Below are 26,301 nucleotides of genomic sequence, written 5' to 3'. Positions count from 1 at the left end.
TCCTGCATCCCGCCAGCGAAGTCCTGCATCCCTCCAGCGAAGTCCTGCATCCCGCCAGCGAAGCCCTGCATCTCTTTGCTTTTCTGTTCCCCATTGCTCCTGCAAGGCAGCAGATGAGAAGTAGAGCTTGTTCTGTTGTTTGTTTTTTTCTCCCATCCAAGTGCTGACCAGGCCTCACCCTGCTTAGCTTCCGAGATCAGACCCGGTCAAGCGTGTTGGGAGTTGTGGCTATAAATAACTTTCATTTGGGTGTCTGTTGACCTTCTCCCAGATATGGAGGCTCTGCATATGAAATGACCTCTGCTCTTCCTCTATCTCCAGGACCTCTTGGCATCTCTCTAGCATCCTTTTCTTTGACTGCCTGCTTCCTATTTTTAGATGTCTGTGTTTCAAACCAGGATCTGTGGGCTCTGAAGAGACTCTCTGTAAATGTCCTTAGGGACTGGAGTGCTCATTGTAAATTTTACAATTTTGATTTCCAATTTAATAACCTGAGTCAGTGTGTGTGTTTGGCCTTAAAGATTTGTAAATAACAGAATGTAGTAGTGTGTACCTGTAGCCCAGCCACTCCAGAGGCTGAGGCCTGGGGATTGCGAGTTCAAAGCCAGCATGGGTAACATAGCAAGACTCTGTCTCAAAAGTAAAATAAAATAAATGAAACACAAGTTTGGATCTAATGCCATGTATTTTATCATCCGTGGGTATTTTGTGGGTCTTTGTTTGCTCTGAGTCCAACGAATCCTCTTCAGGGATCTTATAATATTACTGGAAAGTTCAGGGAGTCCCTAAGTTATGTGCTACACATTGCCAGGGTGACTGGGGGTTTTTAGTCTCGTTAATAAAAGAATTTAACAGCAGACTCACTGGGAAGCTCAAGGATAATTTTATTGGGGTTTGGGAGAAAAAACACTGGAGCAGTCAGGCTGAACATCTCCACCTCGGCAGCTGTAGGAGGAAGGAGATGGAGAAGAGACAGAACTATGCTGCTAAGAGAGCAAGCGTGCTCTGTAATGGAGGTCAGAAAGCGGACCCAGGGCAGGGCAGCAGTTCCATAACAGGAGGGGAGGGGCATTTCAGAGGAAGGGGGAGAAAGTCCAATGTCCCGGAGACCACGCTGAGGCGTTGGGAAGAGAGATGGATGGAAACGGCCAAGCTCTGTGTTTCGGAGTGACTCCTGTAGAGCTGAGTTTTGGTGCCTCCATAAGCAACTGCACCACAGGAAGGGGAAGTGTAGTACATCATTCGGGGATAACTATTCCATCGCTCTCCTCAGAGTGGTTTAGGCGACTCAGATTTCCTGCATGGGGAGGGAGGCTCCTGGATAGACCATTTATAGGCCTAGCTGGATTAACTCTTTAAGCAAGGAGACAAGAGTGGACAATGTTCTAATCTTTGGAGTAGATCAGAATGTAGTATCTCCTCCCAGGGCTGGAGGTAGATTCCCTTAGGGAGGGGTTCAGCCTCAATTTCCTCTAGGGCTAGCTTTCTAAGGATTTCTTTGCCAAGATTTACTTGAGTAGCCCACGTATGTGTATATTGTACTTTTTTGAATCCAGCTTTCTCAGTGGACTAAGAAATGCTGGAAGACAGGGACCATGACTTTACTGGTCCTGCAACCTAGCATTGACTATATATTTATAGTCACACACACACTATATATATATATACACACACACATATGTATGTATGTATGTATATGACTTTTATATAGTTGTATATATACAAATATGCACATATATCATATATGTATTTACATATGTTATATGATATGATATATTGATTTATATTATATATATTAACACACATGTCAATATATGTATATATATAGTCAATATATATTGCTATATGCAGATACTTAATCATCATGTATAAAGTTGTAGTCATCATGTATAAAGACTTAGCACTTTCAACTGAAAATCCTAAATTTAAAATGCTCCCAAGAGCTGGAGCAATGGCTCTGTGGTTAAGAGCACTGGCTGCTTTTCCAGAGGACCTCAGTTTAATTCCCAGCACCCACATGGCAGCTCATAACAGCCTATAATTCCAATTCTTGGGGGCCCGGCACCTTTATAGTCATACTTGCAGCCAAGACACCAGTGCACATAAAATAAATAAACAAATCTTTAAAATCCTCTCAAATCTCAAACTTTTTGAAAGTATAGAACTGCTTTCTGACTGTGTAGCTTTGTACTTATGAAACTTGGAAACGCAGAGGGGGGGTGTCCCTGATTATGACAGAGACTTTCTCAACCTTCCCCGAGTTTATTAGCTGGGGGACTGGGATCCTGTAAAGTCGGCAGCCACCAGGGCCGTCTCAGCCTCTATGACTCTGTATCTTGAAAACTTGAAGACCAAACTTCACTGAGACCAAAAGTGGGGATTTCAGAAGAGAGCTTTATTTTGTGGTGGGAACTTAAGAGAAGTGAAGTGAGCAGAGCTCCTGCCCTAAAAGAGAAGCTAAGAGAGGAAACACTACCAAGACGGCAGACTAAAAATGGTCTATCTCAAGTTCCGACATGGATTCCGTGAAGGAATCCCAATCCGAAGAGGGCAGCCGTTGGAGAATCTCTTTTGAGGCTTTTTCAATTGGTCATAAAATAAATGTTCTGGCTTCAAAAGCAAAGAGAAGAAGGGAAGGGGAAGAGGAATGGAAGGAGGAGGAGGAAGAAGAGGAGCAGGAGGAAGAGGAGGAGAAGTGAAGGCTGGAGACCAGGAAAGGGTCCAAGGCACCTGAACATTTTTACTAGTTGTGGTCTCAGGCACAGGTAGAGCCCGGATGTGTCTGGCTTCTAGTCAAGGCAGAACTGGTTGTCAAGGTCAAATGCAGTCCTGATCTTTCAAAGTCTCAACTCCAAACCTGCCTGACCATTTTTCCTTCTGTTCTCATCACCTAAGCTTGGGTCCCATCTCTGATGTGTGTCTTTGTGGGTGGGTGGATATTCCCAACCCCCCTCATCCCTGAAATCTAAAATTCTTCTGGTCCCAAGCATTTTAGACGGGCGTATTAACCCTATATCATGCCTTCGTTCCTTGTTTCCTGGAGTGGCGGTAGGTACTTGGATATTTATATACTATTCAGTCTTGTTGATAGATGACATTTGGCTTCACTCATCCCTTATTTGTAGATGTTTAGGTCATTGCCATTTGTCGGCTTTCTTGAGTAGCATGGTTTAAAATGTCTTTGAACAAAATTAGTTTTATTTAGGTTGTTGAGTGGAGAATTTGTTAATAAAATTACTAGGTTAAACGGTTCTGTTCTTTGGTTTCAAGGCTTCTGTTTTAGGAATGTTTCAGTAGGGAGACTTTATGAGTCTTTTTTAGATATGTCCCTCTCTTCAATTAAACTGTCTTTGATTTGGTGTCAACAAGTGGTGACTTCTGTCCTTCTGTATCTACCCCGTCACTGCACCCACCCATCACTGCATCCACCCATCACTGCATCCACCCCTTCACTGCATCCACCCATCACTGTATCCATACCATCATTGCATCCATCCATCACTGCATCCACACATCACTGCATCCAACCATCACTACATCTATCCCATCACTGCATCTACCCCATCACTACATCTATACCTTCACTTTATGTACCCATCACTGCATTCACCCTGTCACTGCATCCACCCCTTCACTGCATCCATCCATCACTGCATCCATCCATCACTGCATCTACCCCATCACTGCATTTACCCTATCACTGCATCTACCCCATCACTGCATCTACCCCATCACTGCATCCATACATCACTGCACCCACACATCACTGCATCTACCCATCACTGCATCCACCCCATCACTGCATCTACCCATCACTGCATCCACCCCATCACTACATCTACCCATCACTGCATCCACACATCACTGCACCCACACATCACTGTATCTACCCATCACTGCATCCACCCCATCATTACATCTACCCCATCACTGCATCTACCCATCACTGCATCCACCCCATCACTACATCTACCCATCACTGCATCCACACATCACTGCACCCACACATCACTGTATCTACCCATCACTGCATCCACCCCATCATTACATCTACCCCATCACTGCATCCACCCATCACTGCATCCACCCCATCACTGCATCTACCCATCACTGCATCCACCCCATCACTGCATCCACCCATCACTGCATCTACCCATCACTGCATCCACACATCACTGTATCTGCCCATCACTGCATTCATCCATCAGTGCATCCACCCATCACTGCATCCACCCCATCACTGCATCCACCCCATCACTGCATCCACCCCATCACTGTATCCACCCATCACTCCATCCATCCATCACTGCTTCTACCCATCACTGTATCAATCCATCACTGCATCCACCCCGTCACTACATCTACCCTATCACTGCATCCATCCATCACCATATCCACCCATCATTTCATCCACACCATCACTACTTCCCTGGACCACCCCTGTCTTCACATCATCACCGATCCAATCAGTAACGCTTGAAGCACACATTATTTCAGTCAAGGTAATGCTTTCAGCCTCCAGATCTAATTGTATGCTCCTCAGAACACAGCAAGGAGCTTTCTATTGCCTGCCAGATAAAGTCCAGCTCCACTGTCAGTGCACATAGAACCCCCGGGAGCATGGCGTCTGCTTCCCTTTCTAAGCTGCTCTGTGGCTGCTGCCTGGATGCTCTCAATGCTCATCCTGAAGTGCTGTTTTCATCTGGGGATGTCCATGGCATTCCCTCAGTCTGACCCTGCCTGCCTTTGTATGCATCCTTCAGGCCTCTTAGCCCTGCAGGCTCCCCCTCCTCCACCCTCCCACTGCCTGCTCCAACCCCATTCTCTCAGCATCCTTTTCCGTTTACCCACAAATCTTTTGTAGGTGTTGAAGCTCTTTGTTACCTTTTCCATCTCCTCATTTACATTGCCAGCCCATTAAGAGACTGTGATAGTTATCTGAATGAATAGAATTATTTTGGTTTAATCATTTATGAGCAGACAGCTTATAGCTAGGTCTATTTACTATAGAGACTGCACCTATGCTGTTTATGATAATTCTCAACTGTGTAGTAGATCAATGTGCTAAGCTTCTCTTTTCCCAAACATTCCCTGTTGGGCATCAGTGAGAATTTTATTAACTGAGCCGTAAAGTCTAGACTGTGAGCTGTTTAGTTCATTCATACTCCTGGTTCTTAACAATAATACCTGATACTCACTAAGTGCCCACTAACTACTCGTTGAGTGAATGAAACACTGAGGAAAGGCGCTCAGCATGTGCCAGTGTGGGGCTGACATTGTGCTCTTCATGACTGAGGACCAGTGTGTGTTGTGCTATAACCTGCTTATCTCTTTGACGGCAATGTCTTGGAAATACCAGCTGTAGACTAGGAAGCTGATTCTGTGGTGTAGCAGTGTGACAGTCTTCCCGACCCATCACAAGGAGGCCAGTGTGCTTAGGAAGATGGAGTCTTCCCACTTGTCTAGGATCAACTCTATATCAGCATCTTGTTGGGTGTGCACTAGTTACTTCCTGTATTGTTGGAGCGAGGTCTCTGGCAGAAGAAGCTGAAGGGATAAAATGGTTTCTTTGGCTCACAGATTACAGTCCATCCCGGGGAGGGTGTGGTGGCGCAGACAATGGCGCTAGGAGCTCAAGGCAGATGAACACATTGTCTTAAGAGTGCTCACATGTAGGATCCTTACCATGTCTTTCAGGACCCCAGCTCATGGGAGTGTGCTGCCCACAGTTCAGGTGGATTTCAACCCCTCAGCTTAATCTAGGCAGCTCCTCACAGCCATGCCCAGACACTGGTCTCCTAGATGATTCTACCAAGATGATGATATCAACCATCAGAAGGTTTGAAAATTTGCATTGTGGGGGCTGGAGAGATGGCTCAGTGGTTAAGAGCACCGACTGCTCTTCCAGAGGTCCTGAGTTCAAATGCCAGCAACCACATGGTGGCTCACAACCATCTGTAATGAGATCTGATACCCTCTTCTGGAGTGTCTGAAGACCACTGCAGTGTACTTACATATAATAAATAAATAAATAAATAAATAAATAAATAAATAAATAAATAAAAATAAATAAATAAATAAATAAATCTTTTAAAAAAATTTGCATTGAATCTACATGGTCACCTTAATTTAGAGAGATGAAATACCATATTGCTGCCAAGGTCCCTTTGAGAAAACTGTGACATTGCTATAGAGATTAAATCTTCCTTGGCCAGTGATAGATTTCCTGGGAATACACATTATTCCATTTTCTTGTATCCTGTTGAAAACTTGAACCTTTTGACTATATCCTACTACAAGGAACAAAGACGGCCATGTGTGGATGCATTTGCCTCCTGGATTACTGACTTTAAAGTCTATCAATGGACTAAAGTGCTGAATTCATAATTCATGGAGTAATTAATAGGAGGAACACTGCGTTGAAAGGGGGCAATGATGGGAAACAGAAGCAGGCTTGATGGAAGTCCAGCTATTTTGTTCATTAAGAAAGGTGTTGTAAATTCCCAGGCTTAGGTCCGCCATGGAAGCCCAGCTGTGTGGAGCTACAGTCTTAATTGAAAATAGAGTGATGGAACCACTTCTGTATTTATTAATGCTATCATCAATGCTGCAGTCTCCAGTGCGTTCCCTTTATGAGGCTGGAAGGAATGCATAGAGCCTCCAACCCGGGGCTTTAGCTAGTTTCCATAGCAGGTCTAGTCGGAAAGAACAGTGTCCCCAAGCACAGACCAGGGCCTGGGCATCTGAGCGGCAAGGCGGAAGAGCTCGCACACCTGCATAAGTTACACCCGTGTAGCATGTGGAACAAGTGAAGTTGGCCGCTATACCCAGGACGAGCGTGGGTGAGCCACGCAGCAAGGGAACCATGTGGTATACAGAAAAGAGCTAAAAAAGCGAAGGCCTGGGCCTGTCAGGACCTCTTATTTGAGGTCGTTGAGAATTCTTTGGCTCTAAAATTCAGGGGAGACAGAGATGAATTTCTTAGGTGTGAATGGTGATTTTAATGAGGAACCTTTTGACTGTATCCTACTACAAGGAACAAAGATGGCCATGTGTGGATGCATTTGCCTCCTGGATTACTGACTTTAAAGTCTATCAATGAACTAAAGACTTGAATTCATAATTCATGGAGTAATTAATAGGAGGAACACTGCGTTGAAAGGGGGCAATGATGGGAAACAGGCTCACACACAGGCTCACGCATTTGAACGCTTAGATCCCATTCAGAGATGCTGTTTGGGGAGGCCACGGAACTTTTGGGAGGGAGAGCCTTGCTGGGAGATGTAAGGCCCGGGAGGGAGGCAGCCTGTGAGGTTTTATAGCCTCGGCTCACTTCCTGTTCTCTTGCTCTGCTTTCTGAGCAGGGCTGAAGAACAGCTTCTTCCTCCATCTCATGCCTTCCCTGCCTGTTGCTGTGCCTCCCTGCGGTGACAGACTCAGTCCCTCTAGAAGAACAAGCCAACACAGACCCTTTTCTACCTAAGTTGCTTATGTCAGGGTCTTTTTTTTTCTCACAGCAACAGAAAAGTCGCTAAGACAGTTCTGAGCTTTCCATGAGTTCTGGGGACCAAACCCTGGTCCTTATGCATGTGCAGCATGAGGTTTCCCCACAGAGCCATCTCCTGAGTCCTCTGTTTTGTTTTGTTTGTTTTGTGTGTGTCCTTGACACCCAAGTGATGAAAACACGTTTTGGATGAGAAGCGAGCAAACCAGATTAAGCCTCAGGAGAACCGTGAGGCAGGAAAGAGAGAGGTGGGCCTGGTTCTAGCATCCATTTGTTCTGGGAATGCAGAGAAGTGTGACCACTCTGGAAGGGTCCCAGTGTGAAGTGTAACCACTCTGGAGAGGTCCCAAGGCTAGGGGACATTGGTCTGGTTCCGGGTCTGGCATGGCCATCAGAATTGAATCATGGTCATCTTATTTGGATACAGGGTTTGGGTTGTTTAGAAAATGGGGAGGCTGGCTCCCAACATGGCTTCCATGCCAACTTTTCCCTCAGTCTGAAGCAACATCAGCAGAAGGAAATGATTGTATGGTTAGCTCTGCACGGTGCTAAATGTTTTCAATTTAACAGACTCTCCCGATTTCTAATATTGGGTCCTCTCTGCTTTTTATGTTCCATCCTTTTATTAAATAATAATAAGTATATGGTGTTTGGATTGCTTTTTTTTTAATGACTTTAGTTGGCAAAATTTAAAAAAAGGTGGAAATATTGTTGTAATACTTTAAATTTTTTTTGAAAATTTAACAGTAGATTAAAACATATCTGCCCATAACTCTCAGACCAAATAACCTTTAAAATCCTATCCATTTCTAACAGTGGGGGAGTTTAGCCTTTTCTTTCCACTTGTGACTGTGAGGCGAGAAATTCAAGTGTCAGTTTATATCTGTGTCCTGGAACAAGCTGTATTTCTTTCTACTCAGAAAAATCATGGTGCCTCTACATAAGCATTACAGAGACTTCATTTCCTTCAGCTTGGACAAAGCCTGAAGCATCGCTTTGTATCTTGAGTTAGACAAAGCTGAGAGGAGAAGTGGGAGATGGGTGTCCAGGGTCACACATCACTGCTGGGGAGATGCTTTGGCTTAGAGTGGCCACCATTAGCCCTTGTTATCTGTCACCCACTCTGAACTGAGGATGCCCTGGGTATCCAGAGCCTGGAATGCACCAGACCAGGGTTCTACTACTGTGCTACACCCCAGGCCAGCCTTCTTTGGTTTCTTTAAACAGTCCCCTAGAAACGTAAAAAAAACATCGTAGGCTAAATTTAGTCTGTGGATTATAATGATGAATAGTTGAGCATGGTCCAGGTCTCTGGAAGGTGCTTTGGGCTGAAGTTGTTAATGGTACAAATGCAGTTACCCTGTCTGACCAGTTCTGCTTTTGGGAATTTATCCTGCAGATATGCTTATAATTTATTTGAAATAGCAACATACGGAGAGCTATCAGGACACTCACCTATAGGAACTAACCGAATAATGGGTTATCAACAAACAGTATGACTTAGCCTTTTAAAAGTTCCCAGCAGCTGCCGGCATAGACCATCCAGAGGCAGGAAACAGGCCAGGGTTGCTGGTTCGGTGGCCAAGTGCTTGCCAAGCACGTGCACAGCTCTGGCTTTGATGCTAGCACTCTAAAAATGTGTGAATCTAGGGAGGTGCAAAGAAAAAATTTTTTTTAGCATACTAGTATTTACTAGCTTTAAAAGACTAGCATGTTTGTGTATGTGCATACATCCATACATGCATATTGTATGCCATGTATGTATAGGATATGCTTGTGCTCTGTGTAAGTATAGGTTGTCTGGCAATGGTGAGTGTCACTGAGGAGTCTGACTGAGGGGCTGGGGGGAGGATGGGACATTGATTTTTACTTTATATTATTTTGTGGCTTATGAATCTGGTGCTACTTAGATGTATCATCCATTCAGAATTAAACTGAAAAAAAATTTTAAAGAGCTAAAATGAGTGAAATTATGCTAATCCCTAGCGTGAGAAAAAAAATGCTCAATTGCTTGAAATAGACTTGAATCATTTTTCAATCACGGGTGAGGCTGCCTCGCCCTAAGAAATGTACATAGTTGTTTCCCTTCGTGGGGTGTTTTGACAGAATAACAACTCTCTGTCAGCATTTGATCATGCTCCATGGTGGAACGCCCCTCTCCTGAGCCTGAGTTTCAAGTCTTGCTGCTGCTACTGTTCCTTCTGATTTTCAGACAGCCCTACTGCAAGTTAACTTGACCAATGGATGACCATGAAAGTTCAGAGGTGGTGGGGCTGTGCTGCAGGTGACTGCTACTCTGCGCAGTCCCAGCCTTTATTTTTCTGTTTCTTACCCACTCAATGCAGAGATAAATGGACTGTGTTCCCCAGTGGTCACTCCCTGAGCTCCCTAACCGACCACCCAGACCCCTGAGCATTTGCCCTCGGGCGCTAGTGAGGTTCTCTGGTTGCTTTCTCTGCAGCACCACAGTGAAAAATAGGAAGCAGATGCATGTGGAAACCTTCAGAAATGGACGGGTAGGAAAAGAGTTTTCGTTCTTCTTTCCTAGAACACCATTTGAAAACACAAAGTGGTTTCTGGTCAAAATAAAGAAAAACAAACAAACGAACAGATAAACAAATCCCCAATTCAACACAACAGATCATCCAGGGCTACACAACAGCATGAGGAAAGTACTGTGTAGTTGGTGAAGTGATACCCTACAGCAGAAGGGGGGATGGAAAAGTCCAGGCAAAGACTGCAAAAAAGAAAAAAAAAAGGTGGGAGATATGTGGTCAAACATATTAAATACATGTATAAAAGTCATCAAATGATAAACATTACGAGTAAATATTTGAATACATAAAGAAACCTATATAGCTCAAAGAGAAAAACAATGAAAGAAAGCAACTTATAGTAGGAAGAAAACACTTGGTTTTAAAGCGATAATTCCATTAGATGCTGGTAAAAAAGGTAGCAAATGCAGATAATGCTCACGGGATTATCGGGGCCTCAGGACACTTGTGGGGTTATTCAGGAGGAGAGCTGTTGATCAGAGGATGTGCCAGTCAGGATGTGCCTATTGGCTGTGACAGGGAAATGCAGCTGTCCAATGTGGCCAAAACATCGTGAGGTCCAAGGATTTCAACTGTAGATGCTGGGGTGATGCATACGAGGGACATTACATTTGAATAAGTGACCATTACCTCACATTTCTTCTTGTTAGACTATTTAATCTTTTACACTTTTCTCCAAATTACCTTGAGATTTTATGCAAGCCTGCAGAGGGCCACAGAGGGGCTCCATCGATGGCTTCTTCCAACAAGCTCATTTGGTACCAAGTGGGGAGGGTATTTTAAACGCCTTTGGTTTCAAGGAAGAGAAGCTCTGGACAAAACTAGTTTAAACGAGATATTGAGGTTTGTCCTTACACGTAGTGTTTTGGAGAGTTTGGACACTGAAGCTCAGCAGTGTCACTGAAGACAAAGGTTTTTCATTTTCCTGAGACCTTGACAGCGAGTGGGATGGTAGCCTCAGCTTAGCGCCTGCTAGTCACAACATGGCTGCCTGAGCTCTACACATCACACCTTCATCACATCCTGCACGTTGTATGTAGAATGGAGAAAAATGGGTCTCATATAAGGAAAATCTTCTCACGTCTTACTGGCCAGAATTATGACAAAAGGCTTGTGCAGAAACAAAATGGACTCAGTTTAGCCCAAAGCGGAGACCAATTGATTGGCACTCATTTCCTGTGCTGATGAGAGGCCTCCTCCTGCAACTTGAATGGCTGGCGAGGTAGTTAGTGGACACTGTGACAACATTGCCTCCGAGGCTGCAGGAATGGCTCAGTCATTAAAGTGCCTGCCACAAAAGTGTGAGGACACAAGTTTGATCCTCGCTTCCATGCTGGATGAGGTGGGGGAGGTTCCCAGTGCTGGGGAGACCGAAACATGAGCATCCCCGGGGGTCATTGGCCAGCTACCATCACGTAATCAGTGAGCCCCAGATCCCAGTGACACACTCTGTCCGTAAAAACATCGTGGATAATGTCTGGGGAGGAATGACCCCTCTCACATGCATACACATACACCTGCAGAGGTATGTGTGTGTGTGTGTGTGTGTGTGTGTGTGTACATGCGTGAGTGCATTAGGGACTAACTAATAGGCAACTAATAGTAATTCGGGGGCAGCCATTTGGTCATGAGGATAACTAAGGGTACACTGTAGTGTTCTGTGTTGCCATATTTTATTTTGGAATCTATGTTTTCACAGCCTATCATGTCTTCAATAAACTTCATGAGATACTAGCCCCTTCATTGTAAACAGGTATTGTGGCTTGGCCCAAGTATAGGCTATTGTGAGTCTTCTGGTACATGGGAGGTAGGCTGAGCTAAGCTTTGATGCCAGATAGGTCAGCTGTTATTAAATGCACCGTCCCCTCATAGTGGCTTAATCAGTCCACGACCCCATTATGAACAGAGAATCATCTCTATATATTTTGTGTGTGTGTGTGTGTGTGTGTATTTTTTTTTCTGTCTCCCTGTGGGCATGTAAAGCACTAGCCATGGCCACATTGACCATGTAACTACATTTAATAATGTTTTACAGGGAAAGTCATTCTAAACACTTAAAAGAACAAACCTGGGGACCAGACCTAGAGGAGTGTGCATTTGGGCTTAGCGAATAGCAGGTCACGGTGGTATAAACAATAGGGCCCATGACGCTGACACGACTCTCCTTTGGGAGGTGGACGTTGGCATTAGCCCAGTAGAGACAAGCTTAGGGTTAGGGTTGGCTGAGCATCCCTTCATCTGCCTGGACTTTCTCCATGGATGCAAGGTGACTGCTACAGCACTCTGGAGGGCACTGAGGATAAAAGCCTCGTTTAGCAGCCGGTACCTTGCTGTTGGGAAGGCTCTCCATCATATAAGCCCACACACAGAGGCCTCTCTTCTCAGTCCCATTTTCCTGATGCACAGGCTAGGTCAGCTGGGTGAGTGATCTGACCTACTCTTTACATGCTGAGGCCCCAGGTGCTGCTCAAGAAGTGGGAGGGTGTGGTGGGAAGATAGGGAAGTGCTGAAGGAAGAGCGACTGGTCAGCCAATCACAGGCTGGGTCTGAGGAGAGTGGGGGCCCTGTGCAGGAGTCGAAAGGACCCTGAGACCGCTCATGGCTTAAGGCCTGCCTCTTCTGTCTATTAACTGTTAACAAAATACCCCGGGCTGAGCACTTTATTTTTTTTTTAATATTTTTATTTTCTATATTCTTTGTTTACATTCCAAATGATTTCCCCTTTCCCGGATCCCCCCTCCCCATATGTCCCATAAACCTTCTTCTCTCCATCCATTCTCCAATCACCTCCCTCCTTTTTTTCTGTCCTGATATTCCCTTCCCATGCTAGATCAATCCTTTCCAGGATCAGGACCCTCTCCATACTTCTTCATGGGAGTCATTTGTTATGCAATTTGTGCCTTGGGTATTCAGGACTTCTGGGCTAATTAATATCCACTTATCAGAGATTGCATTCCATGTGTATTCTTTTGTGATTAGGTTACCTCACTTAGGATGATATTTTCCAGATCAAACCATTTGCCTAAAAATTTTGTGAATTCATTGTTTCTAATTGCTGAGTAGTATTCCATTGTGTAAATATACCACATTTTCTGTATCCATTCCTCCTTTGAGGGGCATCTGGGTTCTTTCCAGCTTCTAGCTATTATAAATAAGGCTGCTATGAACATAATGGAGCATGTGTCTTTATTGCATGCCGGGGAATCCTTTGGGATATGCCCAGGAGAGGTATAGCAGGGTCCTCTAGAAGTCTCATGTCCAGTTTTCTGAGGAACCTCCAGACTGATTTCCACAGTGGTTGTACCATCTTACAGCCCCACCAGCAGTGGAGGAGTGTTCCTCTTTGTCCACATCCTCGCCAACACCTGCTGTCTCCTGAGTTTTTGACCTTAGCCATTCTGACTGGTGTGAGGTGAAAGGCTGAGCACTTTATAAAGAGATGGTTGTGAAGCTCTCTCGGTTTAAGGATCTTGAAGGTCTGAACAGTGCAGCACCAGCCCCGGACAGCCCCGCCCCCGCACCCCCCATCAGGTACTCAGTGCAAAGGGCAGATGGTACTATGGTGCGAGTGCTCATGGAAGAAAGTGTGAGACCAAGGACCAAAGAGGAGGCTAAAGTCAGCCATTCCCTTCTAAGAACAATCTTCTCATAAGAACTACACAGTTTCTAAAAGCAGAGACACGATGACTTGGTTTCCTTGCTGTAAGAACCCACCTGGAAGTGGTCCTCTGATGTCACCACACTGGGTGACAAGGTTTCACAGGAACGCCCCAGGGATAAACCACATCCCAGTCATAGCAAGGTTCCAACTATAGCAAGAAGGCCGGGATGGCAAAATGGCTGGGCAAGGAAGCTTTGTAGGGAACGATGCCAGGTTGACACCATCTTCTGTGTCCCGGCAGTGAGTCCAGAATTAGCCACTCTGCTTCCCTCTGCTAGATGCCAAAAGTAGGAAATGTGGGTCCTAGCTTGAGTCTCAGACTCAGAAGGCAGAGCACTGGCTCAGTGGGGCTTCTCCGACCCTTGACCTCTGTGGAGCCCTCAGTTCCTTCTCATCTTTAGCCTTTCAGTTTTCTGAGACCAGCTCTCTTCATCAAAGCCAGCAGGAAATAGGAGGCAGCTGACTAATTTTCTCCAGGGTCCTGTACTTCTTAAACTGGGAACTGCTGAAACCATCACTAGCTCTCTTTCCATTTTGAAATGCATTCTTATGTTTCAGAGATACTTCTTGGCCTGATACTTCCAAGCACCTTGTCTTTTTTCTTTTGAAAAGCATGTTCTTTTATTGAAAAAGGAAGTAAAAACATTTTATGATAAAATTGAAGATTTACATGGAAATATTTCTGATAGAAGAGATATATAGAAAAACATTAAAATTGACAATTTTCAGGGAAAATTAAAGAGGAAAATGGTAGACATAAAAACATTACTAAATGAGTTGAAAAAGGAAGTAGAAACATTTTATGATAGAATTAAAGATTTACATGGAAAATATTCCATGATAAACTTGTAGAAAAATGTGGAAAAACATGTTAAAATTGAAGATCGTCATGGAAAATTTTATACAGATATAATAATGGTAGGCATTAAAGTATTTCTAAGTTGATTGAAAGTGGAATTATAAATATTTTCTGATAAAGTTGAAGATTTACATGGACAATATTTCTGATAAAATTGAAGAAATATATAGAAAAACATGTTAAAATTGAAGATTATCATGGAAAATTATACAGATAAAATGGTAGGCATAAAAATAATTCTAAGTTGATTGAAAGTGGAATTATAAACATTTTCAGGTAAAACTGAAGATTTACATGGAAAATATTTCTGATTAAATTTAAGAAAATATAGAAAAATACATTAAAATTTTCATGGAAAATTATACAGATAAAATGGTAGACATAAAAAAACCTTTCTAAATTAATTGAAGGTAGAATTAAAAACATTTGTGATAAAATTAAAGGTTTACATGGAAAATATTTCTGATAAAATAGAAGAAATATATAGAAAAACATGTTAAAATTGAAGATTATCATGAAAAATAATAGATAAAATGGTAGACATAAAAATTATTAAATTAATTAAAAGAGGAATTACAAACATTTTCTGATAAAATTGAAGATTTACATAAAAAATATTTCTGTTAGTCCATGTCTTTTTATTGGGGAATTGAGTCCATTGATGTTAAGAAATATTAAGGAATAGTGATTATTGCTTCCTGTTATTTTTGATATTATTTTTATGTTTCTGTGGTTATCTTCTTTTGGGTTTGTTGGAAGAAGATTACTTTCTTGATTTTTCTAGGGTGTAGTTTCCCTCCTTATGTTGGCATTTTCCATCTATTATCCTTTGTAGGGCTGGATTTGTAGGAAGTTATTGTGTAAATTTGGTTTTATCATGGAATATCTTGGTTTCTCCATCTATGGTGATTGAGAGTTTTGCTGGGTATAGTAGTCTGGGCTGGTATTTGGGTTCTTTTAGGGTCTGTATGAGATCTACCCAGGAACTTCTAGCTTTCATCGTCTCTGGTGAAAAGTCTGGTGTAATTCTGATAGGTCTGCCTTTATAAGTTACTTTTTCCTTTTCCCTTTCTGCTTTTAATATTCTTTCTGCTTAGTGCATTTGGTGTTTTGATTATTACGTGCTGGGAGGACTTTCTGTTCTGGTCCAGTCTGTTTGGAGTTCTGAAGGCTTCTTATATATTCTTGTATATTCAAGGGAAGTTTTCTTCTATAATTTTGTTGAAGATATTTACTGGCCCTTTAAGTTGTAAGTCTTTGCTCTCTTCTATACCTATAATCCTTAGGTTTGGTCTTCTCATTGTGTCCTGGGTTTCCTGGATGTTTGGGTTATAAGCTTTTTGCATTTTGCATTTTCTTTGACTGTTGCATCAGTGTTTTCTATGGTATCTTCAGCATCTGAGATTCTTTCTTCTATTTCTTATATTCTGTTGGTGATGCTTGCATCGATGACATCTAATTTCTTTCCAAGGTTTTCTATCTCCAGAGTTGTCTCCATTTGTGATTTCTTCATTGTTTCTACTTCCACTTTTAGATCCTGGATGGTTTTGTTCAGTTCCTTCACTTGATTGTTTGTGTTTCCCTATCATTCTTTAAGGGATTTTCATGTCTCCTCTTTAAGGGGTTTTACCTGTTGACCCATGTTCTCCTGTGTTTCTTTAAGGGAATTATTTATGTCCTTCTTGAAGTCCTCTATCAGCATCATGAGATGCGACTTTAACTTGAACTCTTGCTTTTCCAGTGTGCTGGGGTATCTGGGACTTGCTGTGGTGGGAGAACTGGATTCTGATGTTGCCAAGTAGCCTTGGTTTCTGTTGGTATGGTTCTTGCACTTGCCTTTCGCCATCTGGTTATCTCTGGTGTTAGTTGGTCTTGCTGTCTCTGGCTGGAGCTTGTCCCTCCTGTGAGCCTGTAAGCCTGTGTCTGTACTCCTGGGAGGCCAAGTCTCTTCTGGCAGGGTCTGTGCACAGAAGGGTGTGGAGCTGCCCGGCTCGCCGGTGCCCCAAGCATCTTGTCTTATACTTCCAAGTTATCTGGTGGCTTGAAGATCCTCCCAACTGACTACAGTGATTGTTTCCTCCCAAACAAGATACTTCCCAGTGGCTGTCTAACTCAGGCCCTGCTTCTGGGGACCACTCTCTTCCCCATTGTTACTCTGCTTAGCCATTTGAAACCAGGCTGGCATCAGATATCTCCTTGACAAACACAATTTAGAACCTTTATTCCACTTGTCTATGTAAAATTTGGGCAACAAAGCAAAATAACAGAGATGTCGGTGCTAGTCAGCTACAAATCCACTGTCTAGAAAATTACTTAATATTGTCTGCATTTTCTCCCACTGTCTTCCTGATGTGGGATATGTGTGGATAGGATCATTTGATGCAGGTAAAGTCGTGCATGTTTAATATTTATGATGTATTCCTGCTTGGAATTTTCTTCTCTAACCACTGTTAATATGACCCTTGGCAGGACTATTAGCTTAGTGACATTAAATAATGCTCTACTATTTAATGGGTGACCCCTCTGGCCTAATTAGGTTTTTCTTCTGCTCTCATTAAAAAACCCAACCAAATATATTTACACAATGGAATACTACTCAGCAATTAAAAAACATGAATTCATGAAATTCTTAGGCAAATGGTTGGAACTGGAAAATATCATCCTAAGTGAGGCAATCCAGTCACAAAAGAATACACATCAAATGCAGACACTGATAAGTGGATATTAGCCCAGAAGCTCTGAATACCCAAGACACAATTCACATATCAAATAATTCCCAAGGAGAAGGAAGGAAAGGTCCCTGGTCCTGGAAAGGCTTGATCCAGCATTGTAAGGGAGTACCAGGACAGAGAAGAAGGAGGGCGTTGATTGGAGAACGGGGAGGCAGGAGGTAAGAGGGCTTTTGGGACTTATGGGGATGAGGGGGACAGGGAAAGGGAAAATCATTTGGAATGTAAACAAAGATATAGAAAATAAAAAATAAAAACAAAAACAACAAAACAAAACAAAACAAACAAACAAACAAACAAAAAAACCCCAACCAAAACCAACCTAGGTGAGGAAAAGAGTTTATTTGGCTTACAGCTTCCAGTCCATTATCAAGGAAGCCAGGGCAGGAGCTGGAGGCAGAGCCTTCAGAGGAACACTGCTTATGGCTTACACTTCACAGCTTGCTCACACATCCCAGGACTATCTGCCCAGAGCTGACATCATCTCCCACAATGGGCTGGGCTCTCCCGTATCCATCAGCAGTCAAGAAAAACACTCCACAGGCTATTGGCCAGGCTCATGGAGGCCTTTTTAAAATCAAGGCTCCACCCATCTTTCTGGTGACCTTAGCTCATCAGTAACCCCTTCCCCCTTGGGTCACTGAATCCCCAGCCTTTCACTTCTATTCCTTTTCTGGTTAATATTGGTGATGAGTTCCGTGGGAGCCCTCTTCATGGGTGTGCTTTATCCCGAAAACATACTACAGGACTGGTGATGTTATCAGCCCCTTTTATGGATGAGAAAACTGAGGCTGGGGATCCTTTCCTGATGACAATCTGGTAAAGGGCAGAGCTTGGATTTGAACCTTGGTGTCAGCTCAAAGCACAGCAGATCATCTCTGCGTGGTACTTCCCCATGACCCTTTCCTGCTGAGTGGGGGATTTCTCGTCCATGCACAGGGCGCCTTGCACCCCCAGAACAATGGTGTTTTCCAGTTCTTGGGATAGAGCTGGGTGTGTTAGTCCTGGTGTGGCCACTTTTCCTACTGGTGATCTTTGGAAAAATGATAGCACTGGGCCTCTGCTAGTCTTCTGTTCTCAGCTCTAAAGTTCTGTGACTTTGCTGAGCACCAGTGGGGACAGGCCAGAATGAAAGGCCCGTTGTTGTCTGGTTGGTTTCCAGGGGCGTTTACACTTGGCTCAACAGGCCATATCCTCCTGGACGTTGCTTTTTACCCTGCGCTGTTCAGGCAGTGGTGGGGGTGCCCAGGAAAACCCCTACAGCTGTGGTATCATCTTCTTAAATATCAAGGTAGAGTTTTCCTCAGAACGATGAGTCCCTTGAATTCCCTTGAATTCTGAAGTTGTGCATTTTGTGGCTCGCGGGCAAGTATGGGACCTGCACGTATGTCTCTCCCTGGCCTTCCTGCTAAGCATGGTGGGTTGCTAGAAGGACATGCTGGGGCGGAGGGTCCTTTAGCTGCAGTGTAGGTGGGTGGGCAAGTGGCGGGCCAGCCAGGTCAAAGGCGAATGTGTTTTTCCTGGCATCGCTGATGAAACACAGGCTGGCTTGCTTCATAGCCATCCTATCCCGGGCCATGTCCCTGAAACTGCCACCCAGAAAAAAGGGAGAGAACCAGAAGACGTGTGCCTTTCAGAAGAGATTCTACCCTGTGCAGTTTTTTTTCCTTTTTCACATAAAAGAAGAGGGTATTTTGAACTTGGTTGGGTTTCAGCTGTTCCTAGGAAGCAGCCAAAGCATTCTGCAGGCCTTTGTTGGGCCCTGAGGTAATGCTGCTCTGTAGTAGGGCCTGGCAGCTGTGGTATGGTGCCAGTTCTTCCTGCAGATGGCCTTATTTTTCTCCAGTTTCCTTGTTCGCCAGGCCTCTTGGGAGATGCTGGCTGGCATGTTTATCTTGGTCCAGTCCTCTTAGAAACAAACAACAATGTATCTATTTAAAACTCCCTGCTATTGCTGATTTTGAATGTATCTTACTTTAGTCAGAGAGTAACATAGCTTTCTTCCCATCCAGAGAAATGATCTGGGGATCTAATTTCAAAGTGTAAGTGCCTAAAATGATCTTAAATGAAGGTTGGAAAGATTCTTAGCTGAGTGGGCAGTGAGTTGAGTGGGATACAGCAGTAACGAAACACTAACTGGCTATGAAGCACGTTCCTGTATCAACCCCGGGAGGGACCTAGGGTCATCTTGATGGTGTTAGTGATGGGTTGGCAATAACAATAACATCAGCATTTGTTGAGTACTTACCACCTGCAAGATGGTCTGCCAGCTTCAACAGCTCTGCTGTGTGTAGTAACTCAGTTAAGTAACATGTTCAAGGCCAGCTAGTCAGCAGAGACCTGGGTATTTGACAAACAGTCTCCAAGACCTTTAGAGAGATGAAATACTTACAGCTTTAACTTGGAAAAAACTGAAGTGGATTTTTATTTCTGTTTGTTTTTGTTTTCTTGTTTGTTTTTAAGACAGGGTTATTTGTAGCTCAGGTTAGCCTGGAAAGAACCATGTAACCTAAATGATCCTCCTGCCCCAACAAGTAAATACTGGGATTACAGGCATTGCCACCCCATCTAGCTCTGAAGATACTGTTTTTGATAATAAAGTGGAAGATATTTTTAAAATATGGAAAAGGTTGTTTTTCCTCTCTGTACCTGCGTGGGACTCTAAGGTCTGCCCAGTGAACCTACCCTGCTGTTTTCATCAAAGAGAACTTTATCAATGCGTAATTTACCCATCAAAAATCATTCCTTATAAAGTCAGGGATTATTTTTTAGTGGATTTTTAGAATTGTGCATCTGCGTGCTCATTGCCTAGGTATAGCTGGCACTGCAGAAAATTGCCTAGCGTCCACCTTCAGACAGCTCCCACCATGGCCCAGGGTCTACCAGAAGGTTCTGACAGGCTCACCCTTTGTCTTAGGGTTTCATTGCTGTGAAAAGACACCATGACCACAGCAACTCTTATAAAAGGCAGCATTTCATTGGGCCTGGCTTACAGGTTCAGAGGTTCAGTCCATTATCATCATGGCAGGAGGCATGGCAGCATCCATGCAGGCATGGTGCTGGAGATGAGAGTTCTACATCTTGATCCACAGGCAGCAGAAAAGGACTGTCTTCCACACTTGCCCAATATGGGCAGAGCGTGAGCATATATATAAGACCTCAGAGTCCATGTTCACAGTGATGCACTACCTCCTACAAGGCCACACCTACTCCAAATAAGTCCACACCTCCTAATAGTGCCACTCCCTATGGGCCAAGCATTCAAACAGATGAGTCTATAGTGGGTAAACCTGTTCAAACCACCACACCATGCATTATGCAGAAATGTGCTGGGAGAGGCTTCAACCCCAAGGCCTCAGAATTATAAGCTTACTGCAATTGCTGATGGATGGAACCTGTATCTTGGAAGAGCATGTCTACGCCCTCTGTGGGTTCCCAGACATTCCCAGTTAAAGAAGGCTTTAATGGTCAAGCCTGTGGGCCAATATTTGAGATGTATTAAGGTTTAGAGTTTATTTCACATAAATATTATTTTATTTATGGAGCCTGTAATTAAATTTTCACCCTTTGGTGATATGACACGGCTGGAGGACCTTAAGTGTTCCCTTCGACTGGTGCCTCCTGTTCTGTCAAGTAGTTCATAGTTAACTTGGACTCGAGGTATAGAGCAAGCCTGGGCACCTCTTGAGATTATATCGTTTTATGCTCATCTCTTGTACATGTCAGATATGTCTGACAGGTAGAGTTGCTGGTCCTGCCAGCCCCTTTCATGCGGACAGGAACTATCTGGCTGACAATGATTTAGCACCTGCCTTGTGCTATTGACACTTGCTGAGTCTAAAGTTGACCAAAATCCTGTCTCATTTTTGACTCCTACAGACTTTAGTCAAGGCATTCCTCTGTTATCTATCCTATAGAATTCCCATCTTAAAGAACCAGGATTTATATTCAGAGTGATAATTAATGGTAATGTTAACGACTTACATCTTTTGAAAGTTTGCTATTTTGATCTTACTGGGTTTTCCCCAAGGTTTGTCCTTAGTATCATTTTGAATCTTGCTTCTTCCTTTTACTTGTTCTTCCTGTCCATAAAGAAAGAAATCTGCATATTTAGTTCTTACTGATACCATGTCTAGATCTCTGTGCCTAAATGTATTTGGCTTTGGCCTAGTCCATAATGGTACAGGCGTGTAGCAGGCAGGCCCGGCTGAGGATGGGTGGTATTAAAACTACCTGGAGTTTTTTCTTTTTAAAGATGTGTGTGGGGTGTGTATGTGTATGCATATATGTGGGGTGTGTGTATGTGTGTGTGTTTGCATGTTGATGTGTGAGTATGTATATATTGATGTGTGCCTATATTTGGTCATGTGTGTAATGTATGTATGTCTGATGTATGCATATATGTGGTCATGCGTGTGAATGTGTGTGTGGAGCAGTGTGGTATGGTATGTGTATATATATGGTTGTGTGTGTTGCTGTGTGCATATATGTGTATATGAGCAGTGTGGTATGGTATGTGTATATATATGGTTGTGTGTGTTGCTGTGTGCATATATGTGGTCATGTGTGTATGTGTGGTGTGTGTGTTGATGTGTGCATATATATGGCCCTATGTATGTGTGTGGTGTGTATGTGTGTTTGCACATATGTGATCATGTGTGTATGTGTGTGTGTACGTGTGCTTCTTCTTAGATTCCATTCATCCCCAAGCTGAGAATTGAACCTAGGGGGTCCCACGTTGGGCCAAGGCTCTACCACAGGGCTCAGCCCCAGTCCCAGATTTCTCCTGATCTCCCTGGCCCTCTGGTCCCAGAACAACACAGGTCATCGTTGTACATTTCTGATGGTTTGTGGGGCATGCCGGATTGTCTAGGCTATTGCGCAGTGTGCTTCCATAGTAAGGATTACAGAGCCATATAGATCCATTAGGGAAAAGTGACAATGACGTAAACAAAACAGGTAGGAAAACGGTGGCTCTATAGAGCTTGCTGGGGTGGGATGCACCTTTCTTTAATCCCAGCACTTGGGAAGCAGAGGCAGGCAGATTTCTGTAAGTTTGAAGCCAGCGTGGTCTCCATAGTTTGCTCCAGACCAGCCAGGACAACATATTGAGACCCTGCTAAAACAAAAACAAAACAAAACAAAACAAAAAAAAAAAAAAACGCATTATTTACCTAATCCTAACATTTCTTTCCCTATCTGAATGAACATTTTCAAATCTTTAGGGTCTTTGGTTTTTTGGATTTGGTTTTTTCGAGACAGGGTTTCTCTGTATAGCCCTGGCTGTCCTGGAACTGACTCTGTAGACCAGGCTGGCCTCAAACTCAGAAATTCGCCTGCCTGTGCCTCCCAGAGTGCTGGGATTACAGACATGCACCACTACCACCACCCAGCTCTTTAGGGTCTTTTACATGTTATTAACTTAGGTCCCTTGACCATTCCTCATAAGAAAGGGAGAAGCTTTTTGTTGTTTTGTTTTTGTTTGTTTGTTTGTTTGTTTGTTTTTAAATGTTGTAATTTGAAGCGCCAGGGTGGAAGGATATTCAGGGGGACCTATCTGCTCAAAGGAGAAGAGGAAAGGGGGAATGAAAGGATTGTGGGCAGGCGGGGAAGGAATCAGGATGTAAAGTTAATAAGTAAAAAATAAAATGTGGTTTGTTGTCATGATCAATGAAAGGGTGATTTTCTGGAGATGTTGACTTGATTCAGAGATCAGAATCAAAATTATTAAGGTGTGAGTGACTGTTATAATCTCATAGGAGTAACTATTTAGAAATAGGCCAGGAACGGAGTAGGCACGTCTCCCAAGACAAGTAGTAGATCAAAACGCTCATGGAAACCAGACGAGCCTTACTAGAGAATTGCAAACTGAAGCACATGCGCAGATAAAATAAAGATAGAAGTGCTGTCGGAGCCAGGCGGTGGTGGCGCACGCCTGTAATCCCAGCACTTGGGAGGCAGAGGCAGGCGGATTTCTGAGTTCGAGGCCAGCCTGGTCTACAGAGTGAGTTCCAGGACAGCCAGGGTTACACAGAGAAACCCTGTCTCGAAAAAACCAAAAAAAAAAAAAAAAAAAAAAAAAGAAGAAGAAGAAGTGCTGTTGGGGATGGGGAGAGATTGGAGCCGCTGTGTGCTGCTGCCGGGATGTCAATTAATACAAGCACTGTGGAGAAGAGCTTGATGCTTCCTCCAAATGCTAAACTTAAAACTGTCACAGGTTCCTGCACTCTACTATCAGGGACAGAGCCACAAGAAATGAGCGTGTACCCATGTCAAAATGCGCAGTCAGCAGCCTTTTCATTGTTGAAACTACAGGAGTTTTTCAGATATAGAGACAAGTCCCCTGTTAGCTGTGTGATCTGCAAATATTTCATCTTAGTCTGTGCGTGACGGTTCCACTCTGTTGACGGTACCTTTATCCGAGACCTTTCTCAACGCTGTGTGATGTCTGTATCGGCGACCTTTCTCGTTGCAATGACCAAGTAGCTGACAGGGAGCTGCATGAGAGAAAGGGGAGATTGTTTTGGCTTGTGGACCAAGGGAAACATCTTGGCTAGGAAGAGGTGGTTGGTTGCTCAAGTCTGTCTGCTCATATGCTGGCAGAGAATGAGAGAATTACCCACGTGGTGTCCGGCTAGCCTTCTGCTTCCTGGTTTTGCAGTCTGTCCAGGAACTCAGCCCCTAGGATGGGGTCACCTGTCCTCGTGGTGGGTCTTACCCTCCTCAGCTAATCCCCTCTGGGAACACCCTCATACCCACACCCAAAGACATACCTCACTAACCCATGCCTTATGTGTTCCTTAGTCCAATGAGGTTGACTACTGAAATCAACCATTATAGTCTCCTTTGCACCAAAGTTTTTAATTTTGTTGAAATCGAATTCATCTATGTTTTCCCCTGTTGTATCTTGGTTTGGGGTTCTGTATGTGTGTGCTAAAATTATTAGGTCGTTTTTTATTCTGAGCTAGTTATTTACTGTAATGTACAAGAGGAGCTAGCTGTGAGTAACTGCGTAATTAAAATCTCTGTTACTGAAGAGTCATAAGCTTACGTAATTCTGAGGTTCCGGGTATAGATGACTTCCCTTTTTTACCTTCGAATCCCCTGCCTGACCTGCACTAAAAAAAAAAAAAAAAAAAAAAAAAAAAAAAAAAAAAAATACTGAAAACTAGCCTGTTGGCTGACGCTCGAAGGAGTTTTTTCTTTTTCTTTTTTCTTTTTCTTTCTTTATTCTTTTCTTTTATTTCCCTTCTTTTTTGTTTTTGTTTTTTGTTTTTTCAAAGATAGATTTTTGTTTCGCTTACATCTTCATTCCACTTACTCTGTGGTTTTTTTTCTCTATGCTTTTAAAGCTCCCAGAGTAGCGGCTCTGGGAACTCAGCCGCTACTCAGTAAGAACGGACAACACACCTCTTGGAGACCTGTTGCTGAGATGGCACATACAACTCTGGGGACGAGCAGCCATTGCTCTGTGTGTCTGTGAACTTCTCCCAGGTTCTCCCGTGGGTTGGACAGAAATGATGCTCTTATCTGTTGCTGCCTCGACTGTGTGGGCAAAGATGACCGAGCAGGTAGTGTTTCCATTTAGATGGTCAGGGACCCTTTCATTTTTCATCCCGAGGAAGCAAAAGGGAGGGAGCTCTTGTGGTGCTGGCAGCCCCAGATCACACCAAGAATAGACTGGCTGGCCAGAGCTAGGGCTCTGAGGCTCCAGGGTTTAGAAACCACCGGCACTCAAGCTGTAAACTCATTGCCCAGGGCCCCAAACTTTGCCAGTTGTTGCAAGCATTGGCATGACTCAGCGCTGAGTCACATCTGCAGATAACCTGTCTCTGTTACAGCCCTGCGCTGTGCCTCCAGTTTGAGACCTTTAGCTCCTGAAGCTGCTAGACTGTCAGTTTCTCATTCTTAGAATGTTGCTTCTCCTGGCCCTTAAGCCGTGGCAGCTCCAGGGAACTTTCTGGCCATCAAGACCTCCAGTTTTTTACAGACTGCCACCTCTCTTTGTCACTTCTGCCCACAGACGCATTCTTCCAGAATTCTTCAGCTGTCTTCTCTCTGTCACTGAGACTACGGCTGGTGGCTTTGTTGCTGCTAAGGCTACAGTGCTGTTCCCCCCAGCTCTTTGGGTTACCGGCTTTGCCAAGACCACCTAGTCTTTTATGGGGGGGCGTGTCCTGTAAGACCCCAGGGCAGCATGGGTGGATAACAGCCATTTCTACCTGCAGTTTCAGGGGATCCTATACCCTCCTCTTGCCTCTGTGGGCATTGCACCCCCACATACAGGTAAACCAAAACACTCATACACATTAAATAAAGCTTTAAAACAACAACAACAGCAACAGGTTTGTAGTTGTACTGGCCAGGCAGGGTTTTGTGTGTATCAATCACAGGCCTTCTGCAGGGCTTGTGGGGAACTGCTCTTCCTCTGTCTGGGGTAACGAAAGGCTGCAGGGTCACATAGAGTTCACCCAGGCTCATCTTCTTCTGGGTGCTGCTTTCTAAGGCCAACAAACATGTCTGGAGCGGATGCGATGGGAGAATGGCATCAGCTATGTATGCAGAGGGTTTCCTAGATGCTGGAGTTTCTTCAGTGCGATTATAAAGTGTCCATTAATATCTGCCATATTAATAACAGCTATTTCTTTGCAGTTCCAGGGACTGCTATGCCCTCCTCTTGCCTCTGTGGGCATTGCAACCCCCACATACAGGTAAACCAAAACACTCCTACACATTAAATAAAGCTTTAAAACAACAGCAGCAGCAACAGGTTTGTAGTTGTACTGGCCATTAATATCTTCCAGGGCCATGTAGCCAGTTACTAGTAGTCCCACACTCAAGGATACCAGGAAGGGCTTGTCAAATGACTCACCCCTGTCAGTCACAGAATGCAATAAAAGTGTGTTTGAGGTTAGCACTTTACAAAGCTCAATAAAGAACTAACACTTCTTTTTATTGTTGTTTGTTGGGGCCTTACCAAACCCAGGCTGGCT

The 26,301-nt window shown here is 43.8% G+C and overlaps 1 protein-coding gene across 1 annotated transcript in view; it reads left to right on the top strand.

The window, feature by feature from the left end:
* The window catches only part of Tmcc3 (transmembrane and coiled-coil domain family 3), a 281,954-nt gene that overhangs the window by 24,957 nt on the left and 230,696 nt on the right, over positions 1-26,301 (top strand). The window lies entirely within an intron of this gene.

This window comes from Apodemus sylvaticus, chromosome 20 (genome assembly GCF_947179515.1).
Source record: "Apodemus sylvaticus chromosome 20, mApoSyl1.1, whole genome shotgun sequence".
Classification (NCBI taxonomy): domain Eukaryota; kingdom Metazoa; phylum Chordata; class Mammalia; order Rodentia; family Muridae; genus Apodemus; species Apodemus sylvaticus.
This window is presented reverse-complemented; position numbering and strand designations above follow the sequence as displayed.